Below are 11,687 nucleotides of genomic sequence, written 5' to 3'. Positions count from 1 at the left end.
ACGTTGACGTCTCCTCTTACTCGTGTGGTCTTCATTGCTTACAAACTGTGCTTCCTGCAAGATGCCTTGGAATGTCTCAGTATCATCTCCACATCTGCCTATCAGCACCTGCTGATACGACAGCGGCATTTTCATGAAACACATGCGATTTAACTCACTGTCGCTTCATGGTTCGTCGAGGTATAGGTTTTTCTTGGTCATCTGGTCAAAGAATTTCACCGGACTCTTAAAATCAGACGACTCCGTATCTCTGCACACGACTAATTCATATTTTATTCGATCTTGCATGACCCGCGACAAGTAGAGATTGAGGAACGTGTTTTTAAATTCTTCGTACGTCATGCAAGATCAGGAAACGCATTGTTTGTGCGACAATACCTTTCAGATGTGTAAACAAGATCAATCTTCTTGTGTTCAGGCCTTTGTAAATAGCTCGATAGAAGTACTGAGATGCAGCGTATTCCTGTCCCTTTTATTAAGCTGAAATTTCGTGTCGGAGAGGTACCGTTTCTGCTCAAATACCACTTCCGATTCTCTTGTATTGTTCTCAGTTATAACATTTAGTGCATTCGAATGCGTGTTTTCCATTCTTTCTACCGCTGTTGACTGGTGTCACCCGCTCATATTCACGATATGCGTGTCGGATCTCCTTAAAGGAATGCAATTATTGTACTGCTGCGATTCCTGATTTTCGCTGATTTCACGCACCGGTTGCGTCTCTTCGCGATCAGTGAAATCGGAACTGCGCTCTGTCAACTTGGCACAGGCCATTGCTATGTCGCTTATCGCCGGAAAAATCTGATATCATGCACACGTGGTATGTTATCTAATCCTTTCGAGACCCTGCGCTTTGTCGCGAGGTTACACTCAGCGTCTCTGTACTCGTCACACCGTGGCTGCATGTGTTCGTTTCCTGTTCATGCGATACTGAATCGACAGATTTTTTTTTCTCTAAAGATTATAGGAACCTCTGCTCCAGGTCTTTCCTATTTCCCTGAATTTTGAATTGTGCTCTTCAGCCGCTTAAATGGTCTGAATGTTACACCTTTTCCGGTTCTAGCTTCTTTATTCTACTGTGTATTTTGCTTAGAACGGATTTTTCCGCTTTTGCGGAACTTCATGTTTTCGTCTGTATTTTCTGCATAATATTTTTGGCATCTCTGGTCGTTATTATAGCCTCCTTCGCTTCTTTCTTTGCATCTGAAATGTCTTAATTCCGTACGGAATACTAACATTTGGTTCTTCAGCTCTTCAGTTCTCATTTGTTGTTTCATCTCCTACTTTCTGTACCTTCTTCCACGTACTGTAGGCCACTGTCTGTACCGTCTCGGTCGCGGTCTGCAAAAGTTTTATATTCATTTTCCGTCTCGTTTTAACTTTCAGGTAATCGAGTATACACGATACCTCCTTATTTATTTTTCTGCCTCGGGTTTCTCCCCCTCCATCTACAATGATGGGAGAATGTGTCACTTCTCCTGAATCTGCTCGTTCGCTATGGAACATTTATCGTCAATGTGTACCCATCAGACCACTCCACTCGGATGCCGCCGACGGTGCCCGCTAAAATGCCTTCTCTGTACTCTCAAACTGCCAGATTCGTATTGATAGTTTCGAGCCTATATTACACCCTCTACCTGACTAGTCGTGTTATTCGTTATGTGACTGATATCCCATTTTCTAGTGTCACCAAGATAAGGTAATTCGTTGCCAGAATTCTGTTGTTCAGCTGGAATGATGCCATCTGCGTCATCCAAGACATTTTCGCATGTCTCACGTCCTTGTGCCACTCGTTTTATGAACATTGCCACGTGTTAACGCGAACACCGCAGGCTATTAATCGATTCTAAACGAAAAATCACTTCACACAACACATGAAAATTCCTACATACTAATTGAGATTAACGTATATCGGATCTTGCCTATCGGTTCCCGGCATACTACCCAATCCTAACATTCCCTACGGTAACGGCCTTGCCGCAGTGGATACACTGGTCCCCGTGAGATCACCCCAGTTAAGCGCTGTTGGGCGTGATCGGTACTTGGATGGGTGACCTTCCAGGCAGCCATGCGCTGTTGCCATTTTTAGGGGTGCACTCAGCCTCGTGATGACAATTGAGGAGCTACTCGACCGAATAGTAGCGGCGTCGGTCAAGAATACCATCATAACGACCGGGAGAGTGGTGTGCTGACCCCACGCCCCTCCTATCCGCATCCTCCACTGAAGATGACACGGCGGTCGGATGGTCCCGGTAGGCCACTCGTGGCCTGAAGACGAAGTGCTTCCTTTTTTAACATTCCATACAAATCTCTATCCGCACGACACATACCATCAAAGATACAACATAACAACAAGCAGATACGACGACGAGAGAACAACAATCATTCGTATGAGATATAATACGAAAAAGAAAAAAAGAATCCTAAAAAGAGAAATTTAACGCGCAGCAGAAAACAGAGACACAACGTAGTCCAACGAGTGGATATGATATTACAAATTACAAATCTCATCAAACTAATTAAAGTTCCATATAATTTAAATTTACTAATCCAATATTGTCAGTCCTCCTATCAATTAAGTCTACACTCAGTGTGCTGAAACTAAACTAATTCCTCACAAAATTTCCTATTTGCGCAATATCCTGCTCACGATCGCCTTCTCCAACGCTACCCGCTCAAACTGCGTGTTCATGTGTCAAAGTTATGTAAAAAAGGTGTGAATTAAATTAGCCCTGCCGTTGACAAAATGAAACGCGCAGTAACGTGTGGGTTAATTCCCCAAGTTGTGAGATAATCCACTCTAACTTAGTCAGGATCGAAAGTTGGTGTCTAATCCTGGGAAGAGCAGAACAACTTGGTAATGAGCAACACATATCTTACAAAATGCCTTCAAGAAAAATATGCAAATTGTGCAAGTACAGACGTAGGACGTTAGCTTCTACTCATTAAGCTAAATTTGAGAGTGAAAAACGTCTATGACTTGACTTAAAATCACACCCACGTTTATACGACAGAAACACTAAGTTGTCGATACTGCCTAGCGTCGAAGTTCATATGTCAGTGAATTCAGAGTTGTGAAGTGCAATTCTGCAGCGGCGATATGCCCACTGCTGGCGACGGTTTAGCAGCAAACATGCGCTGCGTAGCTGAAAATTCTGAAAACACAGATGACGTGAAACACCGTCATAAACCTCGCAAGGTCTAAGCCACTTCCACACAATGCGCACGCGAATAGAAAGCCAGGAGCAGAGACTTTACCGCAGTGTGCGGTCGTAAAGAAGCACTTTGTAGTGCCACAATCTCTACAAAGAAGCTGAGGTTCGTTTCTCTGCTCACAGTGAATTTAATGATACTGTTCCTGGTGGCAAAATCAGCAGTTCCAAATAGCCAAGTACGACTATCGACACTCCGTGAGAGAGCCCTATGAACCGCACTCTAACGATGTGTGCCTGTTGATACGCTGCCAGATAGTCTCTATACCCTCGAGCATTCAAATTCAGAGCAAACCTCCGCTCATTAGCATGAACTTTTCTCGCGACGAATCCCGTGCTTATTACAAACGAAATACCTCCCACTCTCCGAGTAATGAAACAGTCATCCAACCAAATTCAGCTCATACTCCATTGGGTAGAAAAGTCTAGAACAAATTGTGAGCCCTCCTCTCTCTACGTTCTTCCATTCTGATACTTTTCTCTAACTTTTTGTGGTAATATGTCTGTGTATCTGTCACAAGAATTTCTGTACTGTTAGTCCCCATTTGTGGCAGACATTCTCTAGTGTGTCAGTGAGTTCCACCGTGCTAAGGAGGATGGTGGTAGCACTCGTAAGACACTATTTCGACCATCTTATGCTTTCAGAACCGTCTCGCCTTCACCTCCTCATTGCCCAAAGGTCAGTCGAGAGAAGCTTGGTTTCTTCGGGCCCCGCAACGGAGTGGCCAATATACTGTATTCAGTCACAAAACTTTCCTCACTGCACCCTTGCCCCTTGTCGATCACAGAGACCGCGAAAGGCCGACGTTCAGCCTCCGTCACAGCCAGCGTGCAATTACAGTCAAAGCACGCACCTCTACAGAAATGCTAGTATGCAGCTACTCTGCATTAACCAATAAATGGTTAATAGTTCGGTAGCCCCGCCTAATGATCCGATCCCACACTAGGTAAATAAAAAAAAATCATTGTCCAAATTATTCACGAATGGTGACAAAACCGTGCCGCCTTACTGTTTTACTCAAAAAGCTTTAAGATTTTTCACATAAAAAATTCGGAGGCATTACTGTTCAGTATGCCATCGTATATATACACATTGAGCAACATAATTGGGGAACCACTTTTGCGAAACCTCATAATTGTCTCCTGTTGGGATGTATAATTTTGAAATTTCACAGAAAGGCGCCTGCAGCCTTTCTCTGTAATGGTGCAAAAGCATGGTGCTCTGCGACGCCTCCCTTCAACTCGACCACACTTCAACCGATGAATTGTTGACAAATGTGAGAGAAAGGCCATAGCTCACAAGTTTTTGTTATTTTCAGCTAGGTGCCTGTAGGCAGACTATGGCTTGACATTCCTCAGATGCTAGGCGTCTAGGACTACTCCGTGAGTTTTCTCTGCAAAGGCACATTTTTAGAACTTGCAGTAAATGTTAGCGTGTCGAACCGAGGCTATTACTGAACAGGTGGGTCTTAATGTGACCCTTTGCCATTGTATTTCCGCATGTGTCAATATCGCGCTCATCTACGACAACGTCACAGGAGGGCCTGTAACCACAGAGCTGAAGAAGCATAAGCACCTTTTGCTCCTTTAGATCACCACTTGAGACCTTTTGAGTATCTATTATGAATGCTGGTGTGTCTCAAATCTTTTCCTCGGGCACATTGGATGTCGCTGTTCTGTCCTCCATAGAGGGCGCGTTAAAAGAAGTCTTGAAATGAGTGACACCCTGCTGGCGTTGGTCAGAATTGCGGTAAAATTTGGTGCCAATGTTACATCGTTATCCCGTCTCACATGTCTCACGAACTTCTGAGCTCTCACCTTTTTCTTACGTGTGTCGATGTCTTGTTCTTTGAAGCGTCGTTGGCCCGGTCAGTGTGGCCGAGCGGTTCTAGGCACTTCAGTCTGGAATCGCGCGACCATTGCGATCTGAGGTTCGAATCCTGCCTCGGGCATGGATGTGTGTGATGTCCTTAGGTTAGTTAGGTTTAAGTAGTTCTAAGTTCTAGGGGACTGATCTCAGATGTTAAGTCCCATAGTGCTCAGAGCCATTTGAACCATTTGAAGCGTCGTTGAGTCCTAGAGCGACATTGCAGACCGCCACAGTTTTGCAGCAGTAGAGAGGAAGTGCTTGAAGAAAGTACACACCAACAGCCATAATTTCATTATACACGAGTGTTGCCCAGAAAGTAATGCACCGCATTTCTTTTTCTCAGCCGGAAACAACGCAACGAATGTGCAAAGTTACGAATGTATTATTTGACATTTCCTGATTGAGCGTGGCAAGTTACCCTCACTTCCGACAGATAGCGTAGCGGCAGGACAGTTGCAAGATGGCGGCTGTAGGTGATGTACGTTACAAGCAACGTGCTGTCATTGAACTCCTCACTGCAGAGAAAGAAACTGAGGAGAATATTCACAAACGCTTGTGCAAAGTCTGTGGAGCATCTGCTGTCGACAGAAGTACGGTTAATCGCTGGGCACGGAGGATGAGGTCATCAGAAGTGGTTCGGCGGAGCTCCACACCATCCATGGCTGTCACACCTCACGTGTTGCAGCGGAATTCCACTTGTTTGGGCCATTAAAGGATGCCATTCGTGGACGTTGAGGAGGTTATTCAAAAATTAAGGACGCACTCTGCTACCAGGTCAAGGATCGGTATCGACCGGGCATACAGGCCCTTGTTTCGCGGTGGAGGAAGACCATAGAATGTGATGGAGATAACGTGGAAAAATAGACTGTGTAGATAAAACACCATTCTTTCGTGTATGTAATTCTCTTTGTGTTCAATAAAGAATTTTTGAAGAAAAAAAATGCGGTACATTACTTTCTGGGCAATCCCCATATATATATATATATATATATATATATATATATATATATATATATATATATATATATATATATAGGGTGGTCCATTGATCGTGACCGGCCCAAATATCTCACGATATAAGCGTCAAACGAAAAAACTACAAAGAACGAAACTTGTCTAGCTTGAAGGGGGAAACCAGGTGGCGCTATAGTTGGCCCGCTAGATGGCGTTGCCAACGGTCAAACGGATATCAACTGCGTTTTTTTTTAAATAGGAACCCCCATTTCTTATTACATATTCGTGTAGTACGTAAAGAAACATGAATGTTTTAGTTTGACCACTTTTTTCGCTTTGTGATAGATAGCACTGTAATAGTCATAAACATATGGCTCACAATTTTAGATGAACAGCTGGTAACAGGTAGGTTTTTTAAATTAAAAAACAGAACGTAGGTACGTTTGAACATTTTATTTCGGTTATTCCAATGTGATACATGTGAACTTATCATTTCTGAGAACGCATGCTGTTACAGCGTGATTACCTGTAAATACCACATTAATGCAATGAATGCTCAAAATTATGTCCGTCAACCTCAATGCATTTGGCAACACGTGGAACGACATTCCTCTCAACAGCGGGTAGTTCGCCCTCCGTTCGTTCGTACACGCATTTAGAATGCGCTGACGCTTGTTGTCAGGCGTTGTCGGTGGATCACGATAGCAAAATTCTTCAACTTTCCCCACAGAAAGAAATCCGGGGACGTCAGATCCGGTGAACGTGCGGGCCATGGTATGGTGCTTCGACGACCAACCCACCTGTCATGAAATTTGCTATTCAATACCGCTTCAACCGCACGCGAGCTATGTGCCGGACATCCATCATGTTAGAAATAAATCGCCATTCTGTCATGCAGTGAAACATCTTATAGTAACATCGGTAGAACATTACTTAGAATATCAGCATACATTGCACCATTTAGATTTCCATCGATAAAATGGGGGCCAATTATCCTTCCTCCCATAATGCAGCACCATGCATTAATCAGCCAAGGTCGCTGATGTTTCACTTGTCGCAGCCATTGCGGATTTTACGTTGCCCAATAATGCATATTATGCCGGTTTACGTTACCTCCGTTGGTGAATGACGCTTCGTTGCTAAATAGAAAGCGTGCGAAAAATCTGTCATAATCCCATAATTTCTCTCGTGCCCAGTGGCAGAACTGTACACGACGTTCAAAGTCGTCGCCTTGCAATTCCTGGTGCGTAGAAATAGGGTAAGAGTGGAATCGATGTAGATATAGTATTCTCAAAACCGACGTTTTTGAGATTCCCTATTCTCGCGCAATTAGTCTACTACTGATGTGCGGATTAGCTGCGACAGCAGCTAAAACACCTACTTGGGCATCATCATTTGTTGCAGGTCGTGGTTGACGTTTCACATGTGGCTGAACACTTCCTGTTTCCTTAAATAACTTAACTGTCCGACGAACGGTCCGGATGATGTCGTCCAGGGTACCGAGCAGCATACATAGCACACGGCCGTTGGGCATTTTCATAACAATAGCTATACATCAACACGATATCGACCTTTTCCGCAATTGGTAAACGGTCCATTTTAACACGGGTACACGAAGCAAATACCGTCCGCACTGGCGGAATGTTACATGATACCACGTACTTCTACGTTTGTGACTATTACAGCGCCATCTGTCGCAAAGCGAAAAAAATGGTCCAACTAAAACATTCATATTTCTTTACGCACTACACGAATATGTAATAAAAAATGTGGGTTTCTGTTTGAAAAAACGCAGTTGATATACGTTTGACCAATGGCAGCGCCATCTGGTTCCCCCTTCAAGCTAGACGAGTTTCATTCTTTGTAGTTTTTTCGTTTGATGCTTATTTCATGAGATATTTGGCCCGGTCACTATCAATGGATCACCCTATATATATATATATATATATATATATATATATATATATATATATATATATAAGTATTGAAATTATGCTCTAAGATAATATACTATAATAATAGTGCACAAACTGTTTGATATGTGATTAAGTTCACAATCAAATGGTACTTCTTTTAGTTTCAGGGTAATAATTTCTTAGTTTCCGTTAGTTTATTTGTTATGGTTCTGCATATAAGAGCGTAACGATGATGATGATGTTGGGTTGTGGGGTGCTCAACTGCTCAGGCATCAGTGCGCACTCAACGTCAAAATTTTTACACAGTTCTATTTTTTTTACACAGTCTTATCTAGCCACTGTAACGAATGATGATGAGCAGGATGAAACGATAACATAAACGCCCAGTCCCCGGCCAGAAAAAAATCCCGAACCCGGTCGGGAATCGAACCCGGGACCCCGTGATCCAGAGGCAGCAACACTAGTCACTGGACTACCAGTTGCGGACTAAGAGCATAACGAATGACATTTTTGACATTTTCATGCAGTTTCGTAAGACTTAACTATGAATTCGATCGTGGAATTTTTTCTTCTGCAGACACCACTGTTACCGACTGAGCATTTCCTGCGTAACTTGTGAGCAGCGCCTAGTTAGCTCTGTCGGTAAGAGAACTGCCAGCAAAAGGGAACATTTCGGGTTCGCGTCCCTATCTGACACACTCATAATTTGTTACGAAGTTTCAAAACACCGCACGCTACACTGCACAGTGAAGAGTGATACTGGCTGAATATGCTTACAGAGGATAGCATAGCTTTGAAACTGCTCCTTATTCTGTTATCAGCGACAGTGTTGCTAAACTGCATTGTACTAGTTATCAAACAATAAGTACGGTAGTTACCGGTATGAACATCGTAACACACGCCCTCAAGCAGGCACGCATGCCTATGTAGTCGCCGCGTTCAGCCCGGTTGCCACACTGCGGACGGTCCGGACATAATGGAAGTGGTGTGAGCCGGAATATTCATGAAGCTGTCGGCCGCTGGCTTCCATTATGGCTGGGTGGCGTGTCTCCATGTATTGCCGGCGCCGTGTTTGAGCTCGCGCCTTGTCCGGACCCTTGCCCATCGCACCGGTCAGTCCTCTGCAGCAGCCACGCGCCGAGACCCTGCCTAATGTGCTACAGCACGTACTGGGGCGGCCGTCAGTTGCGTGGGGGCTCATCAGTGTTCCATGATAATTAGCTTCTGTCAATGACGTCGATGTTTCATGCTAATTAGCTTCTGTCAATGACATGTACATAAGAAAAGAGGGACGGTTACTCATTGCAGCTAAGATGGGATATTGTCTACCCTTCGCTGGTGGTCTTAACAACAAGAACTTATTTCTCGATCGAATTTTTACCATCATTATCGTTTCTACTATTGTTATACTATCGTATTAGACTACAGAACATACAATTGTACGTGCACATTCTGTATATAGTGTGGTGTGTGGGGTTGATCTGCTATTCTGTTAGTCTGCGCAACGGATTAATCTGAGATGTACCCTTTACCCTGTGGCTCCTGCAAGATGCAATTTCCAACCCCACACTACTACAGAAGTCAGGCAGACGCTCCTAACGTTCTAAAGAGAAATGCCTGAAAAACTTTCAGCAATAAATATCTTCTGGAGTCGTCCGCTGTAAGGAAATGACACAAAAATTCACGAAATTTCTTACGTAACTAGTGGGATACTTGGGTACTGGAGTAGTGCTAGTTAGTGTAAGAAAAATATGAAACTAACGAAAATTATTATTTATTTTACAAAAATTCTGAGAAATCACAATGGCACTTTTAGTTATGAATTGAACAAGTTATATCCTGGTTCTTTTCTTTTCGGAATGTGAAGTTACCTCTCAAGGATAGGATTCGCTAATGAAATTTCTATACAAAGTTTAAGATTGTTTTTGACTTGGCAGAATGGCTGAGAGGCGCGCCTAATCAACTTGAATAATTATCCTTTAGAATGTTGCCAGGTACGGTCGAGGCTGTCGTGTGTGAAATGCAGTGAAGTGTACTGTTGTGGACGAAATATGGGGCTCGCAATAGCTGTAAGCTGCGATGACTGCTGTCTGCACCACTCGCTGCTGACAAATAACTCTCGTTCTATCTGGATTGACCTTCACCAATCAAACTCTCCCTACGCCTTGATAAAGTCAAGGATTCCTATTCGCCCCTAGTCTAACTATTGATGTGGTACACCGGTCAGATAACCAGTCCACTGATGTTGTAGTGGTCTTCAGTCCTGAGACTGGTTTGATGCAGCTCTCCATGTTACTCTATCCTGTGCAAGCTTTTTCATCTCCCAGTACCTACTGCAACCTACATCCTTCTGAATCTGCTTAGTGTATTCATCTCTTGGTCTCCCTCTACGATTTTTACCCTCCACGCTGCCCTCCAATACTAAATTGGTGATCCCTTGATGCCTCAGAACATGTCCTACCAACCGATCCCTTCTTTTGGTCAAGTTGTGCCACAAACTTCTCTTCTCCCCAATCCTATTCAATACTTCCTCATTAGTTATGTGATCTACCCATCTAATCTTCAGCATTCTTCTGTAGCACCACATTTCGAAAGCTTCTATTCTCTTCTTGTCCAAACTATTTATCGTCCATGTTTCACTTCCATACATGGCTACACTCCATACGAATACTTCCAGAAATGACTTCCTGACACTTAAATCAATACTCGATGTTAACAAATTTCTCTTCTTCAGAAACGCTTTCCTTGCCATTGCCAGCCTACATTTTATATCCTCTCTACTTCGCCCATCATCTGTTATTTTGCTCCCCAAATAGCAAAACTCCTTTACTACTTTTAGTGCCTCATTTCCTAATCTAAATCCCTCAGCATCACCCGACTTAATTAGACTACATTCCACTATTCTTGTTTTGCTTTTGTTGATGTTCATCTTATATCCTCCTTTCAAGACACTGTCCATTCCATTCAACTGCTCTTCCAAGTCCTTTGCTGTCTCTGACAGAATTACAATGTCATCGGCGAACCTCAAAGTTTTTATTTCTTCTCCATGAATTTTAATACCTACTCCGAATTTTTCTTTTGTTTCCTTTACTGCTTGCTCAATATACAGATTGAACAACATCGGGGAGAGGCTACAACCCTGTCTTACTCCCTCCCCAACCACTGCTTCCCTTTCATGTCCCTTGACTCTTATAACTGCCATCTGGTTTCTGTACAAATTGTAAATAGCCTTTCGCTCCCTGTATTTTACCCCTGCCACCTTTAGAATTTGAAAGAGAGTATTCCAGTCAACATTGTCAAAAGCTTTCTCTAAGTCTACAAATTCTAGAAACGTAGGTTTGCCTTTCCCTAATCTTTCTTCTAAGATAAGTCGTAAGGTCAGTATTGCCTCACGTGTTCCAACATTTCTACGGAATCCAAACTGATCTTCCCCGAGGTTGGCTTCTACTAGTTTTTTCATTCGTCTGTAAAGTCTGATAGTCTGCGACTGATAGTTCGGTAATTTTCAATCCAATTTTCACATCTGTCAACACCTGCTTTCTTTGGGATTGTAATTATTATATTCTTCTTGAAGTCTGAGGGTATTTCGCCTGTTTCATACATCTTGCTCACCAGATGGTAGAGTTTTGTCAGAACTGGCTCTCCCAAGGCTGTCAGTAGTTCCAATGGAATGTTGTCTACTCCGGGGCCCTTGTTTCGACTTAGGTCTTTCAGTGCTCTGTCAAACTCTTCACGCAG

General features: G+C 43.3%; 1 pseudogene; it reads left to right on the top strand.

Annotated features, from left to right (window-relative positions):
• Positions 1–1,961: 1,961 nt before the first annotated feature.
• Positions 1,962–2,079, top strand: LOC126429349 (5S ribosomal RNA; annotated as a pseudogene).
• The last annotated feature ends 9,608 nt before the right edge of the window (positions 2,080–11,687 follow it).

The sequence above is a fragment of the Schistocerca serialis genome, chromosome 1 (assembly GCF_023864345.2).
Source record: "Schistocerca serialis cubense isolate TAMUIC-IGC-003099 chromosome 1, iqSchSeri2.2, whole genome shotgun sequence".
Lineage (NCBI taxonomy): Eukaryota > Metazoa > Arthropoda > Insecta > Orthoptera > Acrididae > Schistocerca > Schistocerca serialis.
Note: the sequence above shows the minus strand (reverse complement) of the source record. Positions and strands in the feature narration are given on the sequence as shown.